The sequence below is a fragment of the Martes martes genome, assembly GCF_963455335.1.
Source record: "Martes martes genome assembly, chromosome: 7".
NCBI classification, from domain to species: Eukaryota; Metazoa; Chordata; class Mammalia; order Carnivora; family Mustelidae; genus Martes; species Martes martes.
The window spans coordinates 81194059-81217728 of NC_137894.1; the positions used below are offsets into that span (position 1 = coordinate 81194059).

At 37.7% G+C, this 23670-nt stretch overlaps 1 protein-coding gene across 1 annotated transcript in view; it reads left to right on the forward strand.

Annotated features, from left to right (window-relative positions):
• Nucleotides 1-23670, forward strand: part of AKAP6 (A-kinase anchoring protein 6) — a 368170-nt gene that overhangs the window by 333666 nt on the left and 10834 nt on the right. The window lies entirely within an intron of this gene.

The following is a 23670-nucleotide window of genomic DNA, read 5'->3' on the forward strand; positions in this document are numbered from 1 at the left end:
CCTGTCCAAATGACTGTTACCAAAAAGATAAGAAATAAATGTTGGCAAGAATGTGGAGAAAAGGGAAACCTCATGTACTGTTGGTCAGAATTTAAACTGGTGCAGCTACTATGAAAATCAGTATGGCATTTCCTAAAAAAATTAAAAATAGTACTATCACATGATTCAGCAATTTCACTTCTGGTTATTTATTTGAAAGAAAATACTAATTAGAAAGACATATGTATCCCTGGGCTCATAACAAAATTATTTATAGTAGCCAAGATATGGAAGCAACCTAAGTGTCCATCAGTAGATGAATAGAAAAAGGTGTGTGTGTGTGTGTGTGTGTGTGTGTGTGTGTGTGTACACACAAACATATGGAATGGAACATTACTCAGCCATAAAAAAGAACGAAATCTTGCCATTTGTGACAACATGGATGGACCTAGATAGAAGATATTATGCTATGTGAAATAAATGAGACAAAGACATATACCATATAATTTCACTTATATGTGGAATCTGAAAAGCAAAACAGGAACAAACAAAACAAAATGGAAATAGACTCATAGAATGAACAAACTGATAGTTGCCAAAGGAGAGGGGAGTGGGGAATGGGAAAATTGGTGACAGTAATTAAGAAGTACAATATTCCAAGTATAAAATAAAATAAGACCGTGGGGGTGTAATGTGCAGCATAGGGAATATAATCAACAGTATTCTAAAAACCTTGTATGGTGACAGATGGTAACTGGACTTACTGTGGCGATTATTTTGTAATGTTATATGAATGTCAAATCACTGTTGTAAACCTGGATATAATATAGTATTGAATGTCTATTATACTTCAATTAAAACATAAAAATTTTGAAAAATGAAATAAGAGATCTTTGGGCAGTACAATTCCTCCTTTCTCTTACAACTTTCCCAATTCAGTTTCCTCTCTCACCTGCAACACACGAAGAAATGTACCAATTTGGAAACACTCAAAGGAAATCAAGATATAAACTAATAAGTAAAAGGACAGAAAATTTTCTTCTTTTTTTTTTGGAAATCTGAGAATATGATTTTAAAAAAAAATTAAAACCTTGTGAAAACACAGGAATCATACTCAGGAAATGAAACTGGTTTGATATAGTGTCAAATTACATTTATTGATGATGTCCCCAAATTATTTCCAAATGCACTCCTAGAGGTTTTGTGGAGAAATGTCCAGGAGTCATTCCTGCAGAAACCACTAGCCCTAAATGGATGCAAGTGGGGAGACGACCACCGTGCATAGAACAAACAATGGCTTTTTCCCCACAAACACCAGAGGTGTCCCCATGGGGCAGCACAGTATACTGTAACCATTTCGGAGTGATCTTACCTTCACATTCATGCTGGGACCCATCTCTGGAAAATACTATCATGCTATAATGTAATCTTGTAGCACACTCAATTCAGTTCTGCTTAGCCCTGTTCAAAACCAAACTTTAAAATTTATCTTTTCAACCTCAGTTTCTTCCCCTATCTACCTCCTCATATAAGATCTCTGAATGGTCCTATCACTATTTTTCTTGTCAGATATCAGTAGCAAATAAATCATTCTTACTTTTCAAACAGATGTTTTAAACAGAAAAATCTGTGTTCTTTTGAAATACCTTTATTTTAGCAAGTGTACCTTTGACTCCTTAGTGGATGTAGGATTTTACGTTTTTATTCTCCACAAAATAACCTATTTTTTTCTTTCTGCCCTGACACTCCAGAGCTCTAGCATTGAAAACAGAACCCGGAGTTCAGAAAACCCCTGCACTTTTATTGGCCTTGAAACTATGCAACATAGCTAGCCACATAATTGAAAATAATAAGGCCACGATAAATGGGATGGCCCCAGGGTAAAACACCCAAGGGACTCAATTGATGTCACTTTGCATCAATGTCCATGCATCATGGTAATTGAGGTAACATAACCAATTACCACATTTTAATTAGAGTTCTAAGAACTTGAGAAAATTTGCAATGATGAGACAGCTCACTTTAAAATGAAAGGAGAAGGAAGGAAGGAAGGGAGGAAGGTAGGCAGGCAGGGAGGGAGGAAGGGAGGAAGAAAAGGGAAGGGAAGGAAAGGAAGGACGGCTTACATAATATGTTACTCAAGCTTGTTTCTTATAAGCAGAGGTTGCATAAAATAATGGTTTGTGAGTCTTCTTTATTTCCAATGCTTTTTCTATCTCTCAATCTTATTATTTGGTGATGTGCTTTGAGAAACCAAGTATTTTAAAATGCCCTTTTGCGACTAAAATAATAGCACTCTCACCCAAATATGACTGATGGTTTTAGAAATTTATGACCAAAGAAATTCTCAAAAAGTGACCTTGGCTTATAATTTCATTTCCTATCTAAGTGTTTCTCACCATTGTAACTTGGAGATTCATTCTAAGTTTTAAGTCAGTGTCTGAACGTAGTGACACATTATTAAATTACATATTTCTCTGGCTCTGGTTGCTAAACAAAAATAGACCTAGATTTCACCTCACCCGCCCCCCCCCCAAAAAAAAATTAAAGGCAGAAAGAATTACTGCATTTAGAAAATAATTTTGACTTGTGGCAATTATTTTTATAAGGCTAGAGTTTAAGTGAAAAACCTCCTGTAAAATTTTAGTGCTGCTACATAATCAAGTAATTATGTAATTACTTGTACTTAATTACTTACAAGAGAGATGGTTGTTAAAAAATCTTTATACATGTCAAAAACAGCTTTCTTCTTTAGAGTCTTTCTAGCCAAGCTTCAAATACCAAAAAGCTCTTTTAAAAAGTAATTTCCGATAAGTTTCTTTTTCTTTCATAAATTCCTTACCATTTTTTTCAGATATATGAAAGTGCATTATACACAGCTCTCTATTCCCTCCCTCCTGTTTCCATTCAGCGAGGAAAAGAAAGGAAGGGAGAGGGGAAGGAAAGAAAGAAATGCTTTTAGATTTCAGTTGAAGGGGTTGATGTTAAATGTAAGGTATGTGCCCTTAATGTGAGGATTTCCAGTAGACAAGAGTAGATTTTCAGGGGAAGTTGAGAAATTTCCTTTCCTTGAATATTGCAGTTGAATGCCATGACCAAGAGCTCAGCCCAGACTTTGCCCCTAGCAGCAATGTGATTGTGGCAAATTTTCTAGCTTTTCTATGCTTCAGTTTCTTCATCTATAAGATGGAGGTAAACTATGATATCCACCAACCTTTATGTGAGGTTTAAATGAATTAATAGTTGCAGAGTTCTTTGAACAACTGCTGCCTCAGAGTCAATAAATGTTAGCTGCTATTATTATTTATTACAGGGACTGAGTCTTATTTATCTTTGTAATAGTCTAGAAATCAATACATTGCCTGGCATATGGGGCAATGAATATATTTTCGCTTAATAAACACATGAGCAAATGGCAGAAAAGTGAGTAGTAGCGGAGGAAATCTTGTGCGATAGATTCTGTGGATGACATAAGCTCTCCTTTCCAGCCAGAACTGGCCAAACCTAAACCAGTTAAATTAATTCTAGACACACCCCTCTCAGCACTGATTGATTTTATTTCTCCATAGTTCTCTTATTTTTACTCTAATTGATGTTTTCTGTTTTAGGCTAAGGTTGCCCTTTTTTTCCTCTTAGTTTTCTAAGGTACAAGCTTAGTTTATCAATTTTTAGATCTCTCTTCTTTTCCTAATATATATATGCATTTAATGCTATAAATTTCCCTCTAAGCACTACTTTTGCTGCATCTCACAATCTTGATGAATTGTATTTTAATTTGTATTTAGTTTAAAATGTTTAAAAATTTCTCTCAGTACTTCTTTAACCCATATGTTATTTAGAAATGGATTTGTAAATCTCCATATATTTGAGGATTTTTTAGCTGACTTTCTGTTACTGATGTCTAGTTTAATTCTATTGTGGTCTGAGAGCATACATTGTAGGTATGATCTCTGTTTGTTTGTTTTTTTTTAATTTGTTAAAGTGTATATTGTGACTCAGAATATTGTTTGCCCTAGTGAATGTTCCATGTGAGTTTGAGAAGAATGTGTATTCTGTTGTTTTTGAGTGAAATTTACATAAATGTTAATTAGATTTAGTTGCTTGATCATGCTATTCAGGTCAGTTGTATCCTTACTGGTTTTCTGCCTGATTGATATATCAATTACTGAAAGAATAAAGCTAAAGTGGAATCCTCGGCACTGGTTGAAATCCAGCTGTAATAATGAGCTTTCTGTTTCTCTGGGCAGTCCTATCAGTTTTTGCCTCACATATTTTGATGTCCTCTTGTTAGATGCATACATGTTTAGGATTGTTCCTTCTTCTTAGAGTATTGATCTCTCCATTATTATGTAATGCCCTTCTTTATCTCTGATAATTTTCCTTGTTTTCTGAGTCTCCTTTGTCTGAAATTTAGTCCAGTTTTCTTTTGATTGATGTTAGCATAGTATATCTTTTTGCATTCTTTTAACATTTCTGAATTTTTGTATTTAAATGGGGTTCTGTAGACAACATATAGTTGGATTTTCCTTTTCTTATCTACTCTGAAAATCTCTTTTAATTGCAGTACTTAGACCATTCACATTTAAGGTGATTATTAATATAGTTGTATTCATAGTAACTATTTTGTCTTCATTACATTTGTTCTTTATTTCTTTTCCTTGTTTTCCTGCTTTTTTAAAAATTTAAATGGAACATTTTGTATTATTTCATGTTGTCTTCTCTTTTAGCAAATCAAAAATTGTAGTGGTTGTCCTAGAACTTTTAAGACACATGTTAAACTAATCCAAGCCTGCCTTCATATAACACTATACCTTTTCACATACACTGCAGGTGACTTATAACAAGAGTTTTCTCTATTCTTTCCACATATCCCTTATATCACTGCCATTCATTTTCCAAAACATTGTTACTATTACTACTTTAAATAAACAGTATCTTTTAGCTCAAATAACAATAAGAAAAATGATTTTATTTTACCTTCATTTATTCCTTCTCCATTGCTTTTTCCTTTTTCTGATCTATATAATTTTCCATCTCCCTGAAGAATATCTTTTAACATTTCTTGCAGGGAAAATCTGATGACAATGAATCTCCTCAGTTTTTGTTTGTGAAAGAAAGACAGTATTTTTTTCTTGTGATGATTTATATATATTCATTCCAGTTTCTTCTTCTTTGCATGGTTTCTGATGAGAAGTTCACTGTAATTCTTGTCATTGTTCTTCCATAAGTCAGGCATTTTCCCCCTCTGACTTCTTTCAAGACTTTCTCTTTGTCTCTGGTTTTCTACAGTTTGAGAATATGATAGGACAGTTTAGTGTTTTTCTTGATTCCTGGTTCTGGGTTTGGTGTGTGTCATTAATTTTGGAATATTCTCATTCATTCCACTTCAAATATTTCTTGTTCTCCATTCTGTCTTTCTGCTCTTTATGGTATTCCAATTACACATCTGTTGTATCCTTTGAAATTATCCCAAAGTTCTTGGATGTTTCATTCTTTTTTAGCACTTTTTTTTCTCTTTACATTTAGGTTTGGAAGTCTTTATTGACTATCTTCAAGTTCATCAATTATTTCCTTGGCTGTATCCAGTCTTATAATAAGTCTATCAAAGGCACTCTTCATTTCTTTTACAGTTTTTTTTTCCCTAACATTTCCTATTGATTCATTCTTAGAGGTTCCATCTCCATGCTTATACTACCTGTCTCTTCTTGCATATTATCTACTTTTTTGATTATAGCCCTTAATATGTTCATTATAGTTATTTAGAAATTTCTGACTGCTAATCCCCAAATCTGTGTCATATCTGGGTCTGATTCTGATGCTTGCTTTGTCTCTTTAGACTGTTTTACTTTCTTCTTGTCTTTTAGCATGTCTCATAATATTTTTGTGAAAGCTGGACAGGGTATATCAGGTAATAGGAATTCAGGTAAATAGGACATTATTGTAGGTTTTATGTTAATCTGTCTGGGAGTTAAGCTGTATTTCATGTTTGCCACAGCTGTTATTCTTTTGTGACAAACCTCAAACTTCTTTAGTGTCTTGTTTTTAACTCCTCTGTAGCTTTTGAGGTTTCCTAAGAATTCTTAAGATATTTTACTACTCTTTTAAGTATAATCCCCTCTCTACTGGCACTCTATGTGGTATAGATAATGAGTAGGGGAGAAGGAGTGTTTTATACTTGTAAGATTAACTATCAGTTTGGGGCATCTGGGTGGTACAATCACTTGAGCATCTGACTCTTGGTTTTAGCTCAAGTTGTGAACTCAGGCTCATGAGATCAAGTCCCACATTGGGTTCTATGCTCAGTGCGGTGTCTGCTTCAGATTCTCTCTCCCTTTTCATCCACCCTTCTCACTCATGTGCTCTCTCTCTCTAAAAAATAAATAAATAAATAAATAAATCTAAAAAAAAAGAAAAAAAAAAGATTAACTTTCAGTTTTAGTGGGCCTGTGCCCTTGGGCTGTGTCCTTCATAAGTGTTTCTTAGCTTCCCCACACCTTAGGGGAGAGAGGAAAGCTAGGAGTTCCAACCAGTTTATGGCTCTAATAGCTTCTGCTTTAGGTAAGTAGATCTAATCTGTGATTATCTGGACTTGCCTGCATCTACAGATTTCAGGATGTCAGTTTTCCTGGCAAGCTCAGTGCTTAGATGGTTACAAGACAAGTCATTGGCTTTCAGTTTGTTTAGCTTTTCCTTCTTTTGAAGACAGGAGTGACAATATCCAAAGCTGTTTACCTATCAGAGTTAAAATCAGAAGCCCTCAGCACAAGTTGAAATGCAGTGTTCTAGGGGGCTCCTGGGTGGCTCAGTCAGTTAAGTGTCTGCCTTAGGCTTGGGTCATGACCCCAGGGTCCTGGGATCAAGTCCACCATTGGGCTCCTTACTCAGCAAGAAGTCTGCTTTTCCCTCTCTACTCTATTCCTCCCCTTGCTGTGCTCTCTCTATCTCAAATAAATAAATAATCTTTGGGGAAAAAAAAAAAAAAAAGAAAGAAATGAAGTGTTCTGACCCAAACCAGGGCTCCAGAGTTCAGTAGTAGGTGCAGTAGAGGGGCAAATCTGATCAAAGGCTGCAGGATGTAAATCCAGGAGTAATCTAAGAAGCAGGATAGGATCAAGCAGAGCTAAGAATCCAAATCTTAGGAAACATCAATCAAAAAGGGCCCAGACAAGAGTTTCAAACCTAGATTGCAGCAGAAGGGCTATACATAGTAAGCCCAAGGGCAATGAGAGTGATTCCCAAAGGAGTGCAGACCTTTTTGATAGAGAATCTGTAGAAATTGAACTATTAATGGTACAAGTTTGAGGTTGGATGCAGGCTTCCATTTTCCTGAGTAATTTTGGGTGACAAGGTGATGCAAAGACACACTCTCCTTTTTCTGTTTTCACCATCCTAGTTTTAGTCCACTCCTGGCACAGCCTGATGACTAGAGTAGATTTCTCGTCAGTATGTTGATTTCCAACTCACCTCTTCAGTCACTCAGCATACTACTGTCTGGCTTTACTGACAGAAATACTGTTGGAATGATGTCATCCCACTGAACAAGGATATGTTGTACCTCTAGTTTGCTTGCAAATTTGAGTTCATTACCTCCCAAGCCACTGTAGACCTGCCCCACTCTGACTACCATCAACCTAAATAAGGAAGTAAACTGAGGCAAGCTTGAATGACCAGAAATTGGGTTTATTCAGGAATAGCAGGGGAATTGCAATTCAGGAAAAGCATGCTGTAGCAAGCTACAGGTGAGTCCACTGAGGGTTTAGGGTGAGCTGTATTTATAGGCAAAGTGTGCAAAGGTCAGGAAGTCCTGCCAGAGTCCAAGCAGTAAGTTCATTGGCTTGAGGATGGGGAGGATTCTTGGCAGATCATTGAACAGGAGATAAGTCTTAATCTGGTATAAATCAGAAATTTTAAAGAAATCCATTTCTCAGTTCTTAAGTTCTGTTCTTCTGAGGAAGAGTGTGTGAGATTCTCCAGTCTGTATCCTCCAGTTCCATTTTGTATTAAAATCCTTTCACACTACATAAACCATTTGCCCTAATAATTGTCTGTCCAGTTAGTTCTAAATACTGAAAAAATGGGCAAAGGGTATGATCAAATGATAAACAAATACAAAGTAGTAAGTACAAATGGTTACTAAACCCACAAATAAATATCCAATCTAACTAGTAATGAAAAAAATGCAAAGTAACATAGTTTGTCTGTTGCTATTTTTTACCCATCAAAAGAAGGGAAAATTAATGACAGATTCCTGTGTTAGAGAGGTGAGAATGCGTTGCACGCTGGCATAATTATGTATTTAGCTACTTATCAATATCCTAAAAATTGTCACACCCTTTGGCCTACTATTTATTCTCAAATTTACTCTCAGAAAATAATCTGAGCCCTTTATATGAATAGGTATATTATATTTTATTTAAAAAATCAAACATGAATGAAAACAGTAGGGATTTATAATATGTATTTAAGTAAACTGTGAGTAAGTTGTTGGAATATTTGAACCCATTAAAAATCATGTTTTTCAGAAATGTTTTTCAGGTCCCGTTAGTTTGACTTTCGAAAGAGCTCTGAAGTCCATCTAGTTTTCCCTACCTATATGCCACCTTAGTCAGAGTTGCTGGCATCTCTCATAAAGTGTTTAGGATACTACCCGGCACAGACCAAGTGCTCAGGAAATGTTAGTTATTCCTTTTACCTGCACCCCTGCAATAGTGTCTAAAGTTGTCTTCTTCCCATCAAGTTTTGCTCCCTTTCCAGTCTGATCTCTAGCCTGCAGCCCATGTAATCTTTTAAAAAAAACACTCATCTGATCATACCACTTTGCCTGCTTCTCCAGACTTATTTCCAGTCACATACCCTGTCTCTGCAGGCCAGACGCACTACCTGCTGTCAGGCCCCCAAATGCAGCATGTTCCCTCCTGTCTGAGAGCCTTGTTCCTTCTGCCTTCACCACTCACCATGCTGTGAGTTGCCTCCCAGAAAATTCTTATTATCCTGCGCAAATCAGCTGAAGAACCACTTCCTCAGGCAAGCTTTTCTTGACCTCCTGGAGCAGATCAAGTTTGCCTCTTATATCTTATCACAGATTGTAATCTTACCCACTAGGTAAATCTTACCCACTAAAACTTGTCTGTTTTATTCAGGACAGGGGATTCAATAAGTATGTGCTGAATGAATTTGCTAAATATATATTTATTGAATGAATGACATTTTCTACAAAGTTCATATTAATTTGCTTTAGTCTACGCATTTATTTTTTCTTCCTGTATCAAACTGCCATTAATTCAGTCTTCATCGACCCACTTCTCCACCTTCTCATATATTCATGGTTTCCCAACCAGAGAAACCTCTAATTATATTTATGTCATCCCATCCATGTACCTTGAATTAGTTAAAGGTGAGCTAAGATATTGAAACCCTCGTCCCTCCTGGTGTGTGTATGGGAGGTGGGGGTGGGGAGGGGGAAATGCTGGGCAGGGCCTGGGAGTAATCTGTAATCTGTAGTGAGTAATCTCTTCCTTACTTCCTGGTAAGCAAGTCTATATTAGCACTTTCCATATGTCATAACTTGAAGAAGATTGGGAAACACTGGTCTAGACATAATAGATATTTTTTTTTAAGATTTTATTTATTTATTTGACAGAGATCACAAGCAGGCAGAGAGGCAGGCAGAGAGAGAGAGGAGGAAGCAGGCTCCCTGCAGAGCAGAGAGCCTGATGTGGGGCTCGATCCCAAGACCCTGGGATCATAACCTGAGAGTGGAAGGCAGAGGCTTTAACCCACTGAGCCACCCAGGCACCCCTAGACATAATAGGTATTAAGCCTCAATACCAACCCGCTGATCTTGAGGCAATAGTCACATTTAAATTTTGATTGAAGAGAAAACATTTAATTGAAAATGCCACTAGGGTCAAATAATTTTCTTATCATGCTATAGGAAGATCACATTTACTCTAATTTTCTTTTTTATTCAGATCCAATATTTTAGGTCTGTTGTTTCACTTGAGTTGTGTTTATGATTTTTTAACATGTAAATGGCTAAGTTTGCTGAATGTCAAGAAAAGTTTTTGTATTGTCATCGAGGAGATTAAAATTGAAATACCAAAATTGAAAAAGCAAATTTTTGCATAGAAAAGTATAGTAAAGCAGGATAGTAAAGGCAGATCCATAGGTCCTAAGTCTGAAAAACTAAAGGTATTTTAACTTAGGTTAAATATTCTTCCTGCAGTCATAATACCATCAGTATATCACTACTGATTATGCATGAGTTGGATTCTGAATATTTAACCTATTTGCAAAGAAGATTTGTTGCCTGATTCCACTGGGTCATGGAATTAGAAGGGACTGAACCTATAGGCAGATAATCAAGCGTATTTTGAGTACCTACTCTGTGGTCAGCATTGTTCAGAGATTTACCTACACAGAAGTACTACAGGACATGGTCTCCACCCTAAAGAAATTGGAAAGCTATATGGAATGATACTAAGATAATATCAACATAAATGAGACAATAATTAATCCAGGCTGTATTTGGGCTGGAAATGACAGCACCAATTACAAAACTAAATACAAAGCTTCAAGGTATTTGACAGGTGAGTCTGTGCTCAGTGATTGGGCCATACTACGTAGTAAGTATTCATTGAACATTTGTTGAACGGATAAACAAATGTCAATAGTAAATTGTATGATTCTATCACTGGTGTATGAATCAAATGAGAGAGAAATCACTGAGGACAGAGTATCCAGATCAATCTTTATAGAGAAGTTTAAGACTGAATTTTGAGAGACTTGGTGAGGGCAATGGAAACCACATTCATTCATTCATTCATTCAGAAAATACTTATTGAATACTTGCTACAAACAGAGGCATGGCAACATGAGTGAGCAGGGGATATTCATGAGGCAGTTACTGTGGTAAAGGTCAGCTTTGGAAGCATTAAATTAAATTTTGGTCATTTTTATATGACCAGATTATGGAATGCCTTAAAAGTCAGAATAATTTAGAAGAGAAAAAAGCCACTGAAAGTTGTTGGTATTTGTTTTGTTTTGTTTTTAATGACAGGAGTAACACCATGAAAGGATTTATTTTAGGAAGCTTGGTTTGAGAAGTGGTATGTAGGATTATCCTGAACCACTTTGTTTTCTCCCTTCTGTCTTTAAAGAAATCTAGGGATAGATTTTTCACAAACTTTATGGGAGTCTATGAGAATGTTTAGTTGCCCTTTCAATAACAAATCCTTCTGTTGAATCTCACCTTCTTTTTCTTGCTGCAGTGTAATTCCATTTCTTGAGTTTGGAGTTATGAAAATAGATAACTTTTTCATTGTCCTAGTCATAGTAACCTTCCAAGTGCTGTGGAAAATAAGTTCCTTATTTTATAGCCTTTTTCCCACCAGGTAGAATAACACTCAACTCCTTTGACCTTTCTTAAATGGTTTGTTTCTTCAATGTTAAAGAACATTCCTTGACTATTAAACTTAATTGTATCTAACTAACTAGATTCTCCTACATGGCCCTGATTTCTCCCCTTGTTTTTACACTTAAGCAAGAGTAAGTATCATGACAATTACTTCTAAATATCGAAGTACTAGAAGCTTCTAAGATAGTATAAGAAAAGTCAACCTTGTCCAATGTGGGATAAAGAATTTTTACTTTGGTGGAAGCTAAACATATCTGGTGTTCTCTGTATTCCTCACCTTGTCACCATCATCACTTGTTAAGTGTTACCTTCTTAGTTCTTCATATCCTCTTGTCATCCCCAAGGACTGGAAAGGAGTTATGGCAATAAATATCTAGAGAGTTTTCCCTTCCTCCCTAGGACACCAATACATCTAATCATGAGCAGGAAGTGTCAACCCCTTTGCAGCAGGCAAGTTATCGACATGTACAGAAATGAGGAGAGAAGAGAAGTTAGCTAAGGATTCTAGGCAATTCCTGTCTACTCTGTGGTGTTTCCAGCTGGAACTTTAATGGGCTGGGATGGCCTACTGGACCTGCCTACCCAAGGATCCCACTCAGGGAAATTAAATTCTCAGTTAAAGAGCAATGTGCTCAGCCAGAATCCTCAAGGGCCACACAAGGACAAGGTGGGGATCCAGGTGCCCATATATTAAAGGCTGTTTCTGTAAGATGGCTAACCCATGTCATTCAAATTGATGCACATTGCAATCGGTTGAACTCACAAGACAAAAGCACAGAATGTGAGGGGCTCCAAAGAATCCTTGCCTTTTTGCTCTCTTTCTTGTTTCATGGTCTGAAAGAAGCCACTTCAAATGAGGAAGGGAATCCAATTTTCAAAAAGCAATCCCTCCATATTTTTTTTTTCTTTCTGAGTGGCACTCATACAGTAGCAGGGGTAAAATAAACAACGATGTGTTGGATTTTGTTTCTCTTTATCTATATGACATTTGTGTCATCACCGGCGCTCTAATCCATATTCAGGTCTTCATGTTTGGTGTGCAGTAATATGTAAATTATCTTGCCAGCTGCATGGAGCAGTGTTTGTTTATTCTATTTCTTTTGGCACTTCACAGAACTGAATTTCTGCCAAAATGGGGCTGCTTCGGGGAGCACTAATGCTCCAAGAGGAAGTTTTGAAAGGAAACGCACATCATAAGTCTTCACTCTGTGAAGCAGCAAAATCAAAACAAACTTTCTGTTTACTAAAATATCGGTATTATGAATGTAAAATAATGTGTTTGTTAAAATATAATGAGTGCGCTGCCCATCTCCAGGATGCTCGGTGTACGTGGGTTTTGGAAATGAGGACACAATGCTGAGAAAGCTGGTGCATTTTTATTCTTGGAGAGAAAGTAGGTGAAATGAAACAGACAGAGACAACATCTAGAAGTTTAAGGGGAAAAGAAATATTTCAACATGCATATTAATCTCTGGAAACACATGGCATTTACATGCATTTAAATGTGGACAGCTGTGGCGTTTAAGTGTTAAAAAATTTCATTAATGATGCATAGAGCTATCTACTTCTGTTGGCAGGCCTTTCAGTCTTCAATCTGACACTTCCTTTTTTATCCAGCAAGCTAATTTCCCCTCTTTTGTGAGTAGTAACTGTTTTCACACTACTGCTTACCCAGCAAGCCTCCTTATTGTTTCATGGTTAATTATCTTCTCCAGCTTCACCTTCCCCCGGCATAGGGAGCAGGACTGTTCCTCCCCAGCACTAATGAAAGCTGGGTTTTATGGGTACACTGTGTAAATAAATGCAAGGTCTGATCAGGCAACATAATAAATGAGTTCCTAAAGTTTATGGAGTCACAGCTCATCTAGTGATTTTACTAAATAACGAGAGAAAATGATTAATTTGGTGGGAGGAGGGACTTTAAATTAGGAGAAAAAAATAGCGCTTTGTTACCTTGGGATGGAGCCTATCTGCAGAGAAACATAAGGGATCTCTCTTTCTCCAAGTGTTCCCCACGCTTCCTAACAGCAGCGATGATGTTTGCCAGGAGAATGTCTTGTGTAAAGTAGACCTTTGAAAAATATTGTTGGTTTGGGAGGAGGTGGAGGTCACCTACGTTATATTTCCCTGATTGCTTGCTATTTATTAAGGGGGAAAGAAAAGCAGTCAAGGTTTATGTAGTTAACGTTCGCTACACTGTGCACAGAGTGCAAACAAAGCAGAGATAAGTCACAAATGCTACCGTTGTCGAGTGCGTGGAGTAGTAAATTCAGCAGGTCTTGCCCAGGTAATTAGCTCCACTGGCCGGTCAGTGTCCTGCCTCCCTGGACTATAAACTCAGCATATTCTCTAAATCGCCGGCTTAAAGAACCCATATCTGAAGGGTTTGAGGCTTCTAGTTATTTTTGGTTATTTTTGCCTTTGCCTTGCAAAAGGATTTTAAGGGATTAAGGTGACCCTAAACCTCTAATATTGCCTTTTTTTTTTTTTAATTTACAAAATGAAATCACATTTTGAGGTCATTTTTCCTCTAGAATGAAATTTACATGTCTTTGATTTGGGAATCTTTGATTCGGGTTACAGTTTGAATTAACGTCCTGACATTCAAAACTCTCAAGTGCCTCCTCCATGAGAGACCAGGACCAGAGGTTCTATTGCAATCAAGATGGAGTTTTTAAATCTAATCGGATCTTAGGATCCTTAGTATTTCTCTCTTGAGATCGAAAAAGAAAATCCCCCCAGGGATTCTGTGGTTTTAACATGTCTAAGGATTCTAGGAATCAAAAGTATAAAATCTCAGGAAACTTACATCAAAGATGTTTATTACCTTATAGGAAAATTCATCCTGAAATTTCGAGCAGCTTTTCCAGCATCAAGTGTAACTTGTGTACTCTCCCATCACTTTTATGGAGGGAATAGTGACAACGCAAGGGAACTGTTCTAGCAACTCTGAGAATGTTTAGCTCTCCCTAAGTCTGAACGCCATTATCTTTAAAGGAGTCTATTAAAGGTATAAATCAAATGAAATAAAATCAGATAATAGAAACAAGGGTTAAGCCATCATAAGAAAATGAATCATAGATGAGCTGCCTGTTAATCATCTTAAACCTTGGGCCAATCAGATGAAAAAGTCAGAAAAGCAAGATAAGTTTGATTGATTGGGAGGGAGAAGAGACTGAAATTGTATGTACCATTTTTGATAATCTGGTTTATCAAAATTGGCCAACATTTTAGTCTTCGTTTTTTTTCCTCTAAATAGTGCACTGTAGTCACAGTCTTAGAATTAAAAAACAAAAACCAAACAAAACCACCCACCGCTTATTTATCTGAGAGGAACAGACAATTAAAAACAATAATAACACCGCGTTGGGTTTTCATATATACCTTGTTGAGAATGAAAAGAAACACAATTCTCTCAGCTGATATGTGCTTTGTAAAGGGCGTTATTCGGTATTTGGCTTTTCAGGCCGACCTCAGAATGTTGGCAAGGCTGTCCTTACACATTAAGCTACCTCAGGAGCATGCCATAAATCTCATGTTCTTAGATTTCAGTCTGAAGTTGGAGACCCAACTCTATGTCACAGAAAAGCCCATGTGTTGGGAAATTTCCACTAATTAACAGCGCCTTTAACCTCTTCTTTACTATGAATATGCTCTGCAGTTTAAAAAAAAAAAATGTAGGTTTTTGGGGCGCCTGGGTGGCTCAGTGGGTTAAAGCCTCTGCCTTCGGCTCAGGTCATGATCCCAGGGTCCTGGGATCCAGCCCCACATCAGGCTTTCTGCTCAGCAGGGAGCCTGCTTCCCTTCCTCTCCCTCTCTCTGCCTGCCTCTCTGCCTACTTGTGATTTCTGTCAAATAAATAAATTAAAAAAAAATGTAGGTTTTTTATTAATGAGAGGTCCTTATCATAAAGGAGGGACAAGAGTCTACTTTTCGCTAAGGCAAAGGTGAGGCAAAATTGATCTCCAGAGGCACAAAACTCCAATGTTCTGTCAGTCCTGACAGTCAAAAGGCAAACACCAAACAGCTGAAAGGATGCCAGCAAAATGAGGCCAGATATTACATTAGGGGGAAACAAGTTATTTACGAGACTTGGCATGTGGTTCTGTCACTGACTTCTAGATAGGTTTATCACGTGCTAGAATGTAGAAAATGCCACCATCTTATTGTGGTTGAGGTTTTACGACCTTATTGAAGTTATGTCTCTTCTGTACTTCCTTTTATTTGTTTCAGTTGTGTATGATACTGAAGAGGTCAGATAAAGACATCCTTTTATTTAAAAACCTGTTCCTAAGTTCTTTTTTGCTTGTTTGTTTCATTTTTAAGCCATTCTGAATTTAGTTACTTTCTTGAAACTCCAGAGACAAATTTTCAGGGAAACAAAATAGTGACAAAGAAGAGCAAGATAACTAATTTTCTCATTCACTCTGTTGTGAATATGATGAAAGTTTCAATATGTTTGCATATAAAGCAACAGTCAAGACAAAATGATTTATTTACCAATGGTAGCAGATGATTTTTTGAGTTACTCCCCGTAAAATGTTCGGAGTTGGGTGGGAAGGGACCTTTTTCCTACAGTGGACACCTAACAGATATGAGTAATGATTTATACCATAATTAACATGCTTAAGGACAACATAGCTTGATGCAAGGCATCTGACTATTGCCATGTGGCTTTAGTACTACCAACACTGAGACTACTGCACCTATGAGTTAGTTAGTAATTATGACTATCTAAATGTCTTTAATTGATTGGCACAAAGATACTGCTTCTTTTTTTTTTTAAGATTTTATTTATTTATTTGACAGAGAGAGATCACAAGTAGGCAGAGAGGCAGGCAGAGAGAGATGGGGGGGGGGGAAGCAGGCTACCCACCAAGCAGAGAGCCCGATGCGGGACTTGATCCCAGGACCCCAAGACCATGACCTGAACCGAAGGTAGAGGCTTAACCCACTGAGCCACCCAGGTGCCCCAAGATACTGCTTCTTGATCTGAATAGCAGTCCCGGGGGGCCGGCTCTCCAGTGAAACTGAAGTTGTAGAAAAGGAAGAAAGCAGTGCTTCTATTTCGTGGATCCTTCTTTCTTCTGTGGAATTCCTTCCTACAGCCTCAGGATCACCCTGCCTATTGAACCTTATTCATTCTTTGGCTTCCATGGTTTCTCCACTTCGTTCTCCATCCAAGACTGATGCTGGAGGACACAAAAGGTGGTGAAGGGCACCTGGTAGGACAGGGCTCCTGATTTCAACAGCAATGTTACTGGGGAACCAGGATTTCTTCAGGCTATTCTCTGGCATATCTGATGCTCAATCCTGACCTTCCAGCCTCTAGGACCTGCCCTCTCTAAGGTTACAAATGACTTTCTTCTTGCTAATTCAGTGGCCTTCCCTTACCTCCCATTCTTCTTATCTCTTCTGCTCTTAAAACACTCTAAACCACCCACTGCTTTAAATGCCCCCTTCTCTCAGCTTCCATGATATTACACCAGTCCTCCTTGCATTTTCCTGCTCTTTGTTCCCTTTGCTGGTTGCTCTTCCCTCCTACGAAAGGACCCATAAAGTTCTATCCCATCTGCCTTTGCTTCTTACTGTTCCCTCTTCTTGCAATGTCCCCCTCCCCCATACTTTCTCTTGAATTCCTTTCTCTTAAACATAGCATATATACCCTTCAAAATAATAGACAATAACAATGATGGCTAAGCTCAAGGCAGGGAAGTCTATAGGGTGAAAAGAGGCAAGACAGGACTGTGAGACATCCTGTCATCTAAAAGGCAGCTGAAATGGATTTTATGAGGAGGCTTAGCATCAAAGTAACCAAAGGAGGAGAAAATTTCAAGAAAAATGGAGTCAAATACTACAGAGGAATCCAGTAAAATAAGGTCAAAGGAGATTGGGCCAGCCCAGCAAATAAGGGGTCTATTAATTCCACTCCTGTCTCCTCAGAAGAGCCTAATGCATCAAAACGAATGAAGTTGAGCTAAGAGAAGTACTACATACAGGATGCTCTTTTCTTCAGCATTTCTGACGATGATGAGCATGCACACAGACCAAACAAAGAGGGATGTAATAAAAAGATTATCTTTATTGATAATATATGCACCAAAATATAAATGAATTCAGATATATTATCTGTTGTAATATTTTTATAAGCAAGTTCCTTGAGAGAGTGATGAAGTCCTATTATGTTTGATGGTATTACAGGCTCTGAAACTCAATGGGACTGAAGACTCCTGTTAGCTTGTTTGTTTATTTTATTTTATTTTTATATTTTAAAAGATTTTATTTGTTTGAGAGAGAGTACACACAAGTGGGGGAGGGAGCAAAGGGAGAGGGAGAAGCAGACTCCAATGCAGGGCTCGATCCCAGGATCCCAGGATCATGACCTGAGCCAAAGGCAGATGCTTAAGTGACTGAGCCACCCAGGCGCCCATTTTGTTTTGTTTTTTGTTTCTTCTTCTTTTAATTGGGGTAAAATTAGCATAACATAACATTAATCATTTTAAAGTGAGCAGTTCACTGGCATAGAGTATATTCCTGTGTTGTGTAAACATCACTTCTAATTCCAAAACATTTTCAGAAGGAAACCCCACAGGTGTTGAACAATTGCTTCCCTTGTCCCTTCCCCCAGGCCCCTGGTGACCACCAATTTGTATTCTGTCTCTAGGGACTTACCTAGTCTGAAATTTCATATAAATGAAGCCATACAATATATGACTTTTTCTATGTGGCTTTTACTGAGCATAATGTTTCTGAAGATACTAGCTTTTTTCATTGAGAGGGAGCACCAGCTAGAAAGTCAGAAATTATCTAGGTGATTTCACCGTGGCAGAATGTCACCTTTGGATCTTTCCCCAGATCTTTTGAAGAGGTCATGAGACCACAGCCCAGTCTTCATGCAATTCACGCAGGAAAGGTTTCTGAGAACCTGTTTCTGCCAGGCACTGTTTCAGGTTCTGGGGCTCTTCTGGAAACAAGACAGACAGAGCCTCTGCCCTCATGGAGTTTATATCTGGGAGGAAAACCCCTGATTCTTAATATTGGACTCTCTTTTTTGTCCCTGGGCCCTGTTGAGAACTAAGGCAATTTTTTGCTATTATAAAACTCACTTTAAAACAACATCCAATAGATTTTTCCTTTTCAACTATTTCAGAAATGTCTGTATAGTCAAGACTAGGAAATATGTCCATGTCAGCACTCATTTTAGTACAATTTGTGAGATGACTTTGGGTTTTACTTGTCTGTTTTGAGTTTCTGATCAGCTTTGTTATTGAAAAAGAGCATTGGCTAGAACAGTTTTTGATCATTAGTGTGAGATAGACTTTCAAAGCATTTTCTGAGCTGAGACAAGTTACTTTAACATTATTGTCAATCTGATAGATAGTGAGCAGGATTTGATTGCTCTCATGTGTCAGTTGTGATAGAATTTCACAGACAATGGACCTGCCTTTAAAAAAAAAAAAAAAGATTATTTTCAGGAAATAGAAAGTGCTTGAGTTATGGGCCTTGCTGAGGGCTGGGCAGGTGTCTTTTCTCCTCTGGTTATTCCTGAGGAATAAGCCCAGTCAGGACAGACAAAGACAAACCTACACCCTATTTATAGTGCAATGGGAGTGAGTAAAGGGTCTAATTGATGTTTATTTCATTAAATTTCATGCATGTGGTTGTGCTAAAGAGATTAGTTAGCCAACCACCAGTCTTCATGCAAACATAGTTATGGTTATTTAATTGTCAGCCCTGTCCCACTTCAGCAAAGGGAATCTATGCTGATAGCTGCCAGTCATTGGCGCCTACTGTGTGCCAACCTCCTGCCCTCTCCATAGGACTTGACATACATATTCTCTTTTGAAGCTCCCAGCACTCCCTAAGGTAGAACCAATGTGCTGTGATTATCTTGGGTATACAAATGATAGAACTGAGGCCCATTAAATAGTTGAACTAAGTAACTACTAACTGTTAAATAACTTGCCCAGGACCACAGAGCTAACATGTGAGAGAAGAGTCAGGATTCACACTCAGATCTATTTGAATTTCTGCCCTAAATCCCAAAATGATTGATAAGCATTTAGTAAACATCTTTGCTTTTCATCCTATTTCTTTTTTCATCTATATTTTTTCATGCTAACTCTGAATCTACCTCTGCCCCAAAAGAGTCAGATTACAACAAACTCCAAGTTCTCTTAAAAGCTGTCTTTCCATTTTCTGAAAACTAGCAATTTGTTATGGTTTGTTGATGTTGTTTTGTTTTTAAAAATTTTCCACCTAAGTCAAGTTTAGGAAAACAATTTTGCATCTAGTGCTCAGATACTCTGGTCTTAGATTTGGAGGGGGAGGCAAGAAAAAAAAATAATTGCATCAGGAAAACAGAACAAATATATGAATGTTGAAATTTCCCCTTGTTTAATTTAACTCCCCCACCCTGATCCATATATGTGGTTTCTCTCTCCTGTCTATACCTCAGACTTCCCCATGGTCTGCTTTTTGCTCTAAGGTAAATACACAGATCTTTACTCAATTACAGTTAATGATGGTTCTGTTTTTAATCATTTTTATTTATTTGTATGTTTTTGTTATATTCTACCTTTCTATAGATAAATCTCTATTCCCAGGATTTGCAAGTGGTATTGCTTAATGAAGTCCCAGACCTGAAATAAATAGGAGGAACACAAATTGCAAGACCTCCTAATGGTTTTGCCCATTTTGAGCACCAGAAGTTTGACTGGAACATTCTGTTCATGCTGATCTTTTTGACCTTCTTTAGTTTTTCAAAAGATGCCACTATATCATATCATATAATATCATATCATATCATATCATATCATATCATATCATATCATATCTGTTGGGTTGTTTTATAGAATGTTGGGCTCCTTCATCCCCATATTTTAACTGGTAATGTGTTTCTCCTCTCTTATAAAAACCCACTAAAATTTTAAGAAAATCCTAGAAACTCAATCCTGGGAGACCTAATTCAATTAAAGCCATACAAGTACAGAAAGAAGTTAATTCTGATGAACATTACTTGCTGCAGTTGGAATCTTGATTCTTTCATCATCATCATCATCTTTTCTCCAGCCTCTTTTACTTTCTCTGTATGTATTGTGGTGAAATAAATAACCTACTTCCAAGGATTAAAAACAAAACAAAACAACAACAACAACAAAAACCAACCACCAAAAACCCAGCACCAATTAATCCACTTGTTTCTTGAGCAGATCTTGAAGGGGTCTGTGTATGTGTGTGCAATTATTTCTATAGAGCTTTAGGTTTAGGCCAAATTCTACACCAATGAAGCAAGTTTATGAATGAAAGAGCCTCACACAAATTAATTTAACTCAGAATTATCTTTGGAATTGCAGTGTCTCTATTGGAATCTCATGAACTACTCACCATCCTTTTGGTTTCAGTCAAGTATTAGATTTTGTCTAAATCCATTTTTGATTTATCACATTATCAAAGACAGGAATATTTGTGCCTTTTGAAAAAGTACTAGACAGTTTCTCTAGAAAAATAACAACAAATGGTTAATTAGCTTGAGCATTACTGGCTGCTGAGCTATCATCAAAGAGAGCGTTTGACCAAATAATTTTCCTGCCAGTTACATCTCTCTATACACATATCATTTCTTTCAAGGATAACTTTTTAGTTATATAAATATCCCATGCCCTTCCTCTTGGAAACTTTCCATACTTACTTGCTCCCAGGGGAGGTTTTATGTTTGAGGTTAAATCTTGAGGAAATGGAGATTTTATTGAAAATATTGACAGAATTTAATCCACAACAGAAGGGAGTGAATGAGGGCAGAACAAATCGTACTTCTTTAATATATAAAATTTTAAATCCGAAGTCAATGATTTCCTAAAGGATCTCGTCAGATAGTCCCAGGAATTGACATATAAAAAATTTCAGCAATTACAATAAATTTAAGAGATCTATAGGAAGAGAGACTTAAGGGGGGGAAAGGAAAATATTACATCCTAAAGTTTCATCTTTTTCCTGTGGCAAATCTCCACCCCAACTACTAATTGAGCAAAAGATTTGTTCTTTAAGGTGCTGCTGTAAGTTTTCTACTTCCTGAGGCTTGCATTTGTAAAGCCACAGAGGGAGCATTTGGTCAAAAAACGACTGTGTCGTGGAAGACAAGTCCAAGTTACGGGCGTCACTTGGGCTAAGCTCCTGACACATACCCAGATGGCACAATTCCTGCATCTGGTGTGAGCCCCTGGGTTTAGGACTCTCAGAGAAAATCCGTGCTGCTAAATGTTGAAGCCAACCAGAGAGTTACAAAGAGAGCGTCTCTGAAAGACTAGTTCAATTATTTATTAGCACTCTCAGAGTCCGGTGTCAGGCAAGATAGTATTTGAAATTAATACACTATTTGATTAGACTGATTGATTGTTTCTACAGCTGAAGATTTTAACATTCACTAGCCATACTAACTGGTCATTAGTGCTTCCTTTATCAGCAAGCAAAGAATAAACAGAAATCCTAATAAAAATTCATCACAGTGAATGTACTCCATACCTAAGTGAGTATGATGACTGCCAGTGTTCTAGATGAACTGCTCTAACATTGGCAGCATGAAAGGTTTCTGTCAGAAAATATAAAAATGTCCCTTAATTAATGTTTACTTTGTAACTGGACTCTTTTAAACTTAAGTAGGCTATACAGATAATCTCTTACATATCCAGTATAATAAAGTGCTAATGGGTATTTTATACTTAATGAGGTTCTGTGGTATCCTTTAACCACTAATGCCAGGAAAGACTGAAGGCTTCTTAGGGAAGTTTTGTCAATGTGTTCCTGGCGAAGCCTTTCCCCACCCCCTACTGAGGAATAAAAGCATCATGGCCTGTTTTTCAACCAGACCCTTAAAATAATTCTGAATTGTAATGCAAATACACTGACCTATTATACTGTGTGACATCTCTCTCTACCTACCAGGTCATGAATCCCTTATGGTTTTTAGGACAAATTGAAAGGAATGATAAGGAGGGAAGGTAGGCAGAGAGAACCCTTTATGAATTGACTCAAGACCACTCTTGAGCAATACTGCATGTACTAAGAGTTAGAGCTACCTAATATTGACTGCCTCCTCGGTTCTTCACAAGCATTAGCTCAGTAGTATTCAGAATTATCTCAAAAGACTGATATTGCTAGCCCCCTTCACAAGTGATGCGAAGAGATCAGCACTCAGAAAGGTTAAGCAACTTGCCCAAAGCTGGTAGGCGGCAAGGTCAGCATTTCAACCACTTGGCACTGTTCTAGAGCCATGCTTATCTGTTTGACTACCCTGCATAAACAGAAGCGGAGCTACAGAATTCTGAATTTCTGTCTGTAGGTGAGCCTGTCAGGGCCTGCATACCTGTATCACCTCTCTTGGTTCTGGCATGAATCTGGACAGCTGGGCAGCAAGTAAGGATGGTGAGGGAATCTGGACAGAGTCCAGGAGCCCATTCACCCACGATGTCCCAGATTAATGTGTCAAGCTCTACCTAAACCAAGTTAAAGCCAGGACATCCAAGGAAAGATCAAGGATCCCAACTGTGCTGGCAGAATGAAACGTAAGAGAATCTGGGCTGAGTCAAACTTGAGAGTCAGGAAGTCTTCAGATAGTTGTTATTCTAGATCTGGAGGGGAGGGTTCCTGCTTATAATAAACAGGGGCAGGACTGACAATAGTGAGGCAAGTTCACAGATCGAAGTAGAATTTCTGTCATAGGAAGAGACTGGGGAAGGGAGAGAGAGAGAGAGACTAAGAGAACCGGGGCTCAAGACTCAAGGTCCAATAGCATGTAGGTGAGAAAACCAGTCAAGTGTTGTCTATCTTGGGTCTATTTGGGAACAGGGCCAAATTCTGAAAGGGAAGGCAGAAGAAAAGATAGACAAGCAAGGGTCTCTGGCCATGAATGGCTCTACAGGTGGTTACGAGCCTATTCTATTTCCCCATGGCAAAAGCTACTTCAAGTGGAAAGCCCAAGCATAGAGAAGAGGGTGTCTGCCACCTGTGGCTGCAAATGGTATTCCACTGTGGACTGCAGGACTAAGAGTATCAGAGCGAATGTGCCCTCAAGATGTCACAGGCTATAGTCTTTCTACCTTCATTTACCTCACAGTTTTATCTTCACCCAATCCCAGGTTAAAAATGTAGAAGAATCGAAAGGAAATTGTTTATTCCAAAAATTACAACTTGACTCTAATAATCTTATATTTTAATCTACGTTATTGCCTTCAGTGACAAATTACTATTGATAGAAAAACCCGTTTCAATAATTTTGG